The sequence below is a fragment of the Egretta garzetta genome, unplaced genomic scaffold (genome assembly GCF_000687185.1).
Source record: "Egretta garzetta isolate BGI_Z169 unplaced genomic scaffold, ASM68718v1 scaffold101, whole genome shotgun sequence".
NCBI classification, from domain to species: domain Eukaryota; kingdom Metazoa; phylum Chordata; class Aves; order Pelecaniformes; family Ardeidae; genus Egretta; species Egretta garzetta.
Window position 1 is genome coordinate 2,223,791 of NW_009258666.1, and position 1,191 is coordinate 2,224,981.

The following is a 1,191-nucleotide window of genomic DNA, read 5'->3' on the forward strand; positions in this document are numbered from 1 at the left end:
CGCTGCCATCCTCCCCTCCCCATCCCCTCCCCTTGTCCTTTCCCAAGGAAGAGGCTGTGATTGAGCGCCGCTCTTTAACTGCCGGCCCCGACTTTGGGAGTAAAATATAAAAAGCCCAAAGTTCCCCTCTAATATTAACTGTAATGAGATAAACTTAATTGAACATTTTTACGATGTCGTACTCATTTCCCTTTTTAATTAGGTCCTTCTTCCATAACAACATGAAACCACACGATTGTGAACTTCCAGGAGCGGTTCGTTACCAAGAGCACTGAAAGGCAGAATTAGCGGGAGGCTTTGGAGACGCTGAAGCAACTCCTGGTCTGGGCTTTGAGGGAGGCAGCGATGCTGCTGTGAGGCACGGGGGTGAAATCCCGGCCGTCCCGGTGCTCGGGGGGGGCAGCAGGAGGAAGGAGGCGATGCCAGCCCCAGCCGAGCCCCTCACCCCTTGCTGCTGGGTGCTCTCCCTTCCCCATCGCCGCTGTCTCCCAATCAAGAATTAATTGCACTTAGCAACATAAACAACCTAATAAAATGGGGGGGAAAAAAAAAAAAGAGGTTGAAAGATGAGCTATGGCTTTGATTTAATGGCCTGCTGGCTAGGGAGTCGTTGGGAATTCGTGGCATTGGGCTGGCTGGGGCTGGAGGGGCTGCATTCAGCTTATTTTTCCAGTCTGCCCAAGCCAGCATTTCAACGGATTGAGTAGACGGGCAGGAGACGGCGGCTGGGGAGGGGGGAAAAGGCGACGTGGGGGTAACAGCGCGAAGGGGTGCTGCTTGGGTGCCTGATGGGGACTCCTTGTGCTTGCTGGGGGTCGGCTCCCCCGTGCTTCCCGCAGGAGCTGGGTGGGATGGCTGCCTCCCTGAGCACCCGCCGGCCTGAAACTGGGGCATGGCACGGGTTTGTGTGCAACGTTTGCACCACGGTTGCTCTGCGGTTGCTTTGCTCCCTCCGGGCTTGGAGAAGGTATTTTGTAGGGGAGAGCACTTAGTGCATTACCAGCGGCTTCTCCGCGCGCACAGCCAGGCTGTAATTAATCATTCATACAGCTCTGGGACCCCTGGCATCGTTTGGAGGGAGTAATTACACCTCTCCCGCTCCTCTTCCTCGCCGCTGCGGCCTCGCTCCCCCAGCCCGGTGAGCGGGGAAGTTTTGACAAGGTGATCAATGAGGTCTGCAGCACTGGGGGG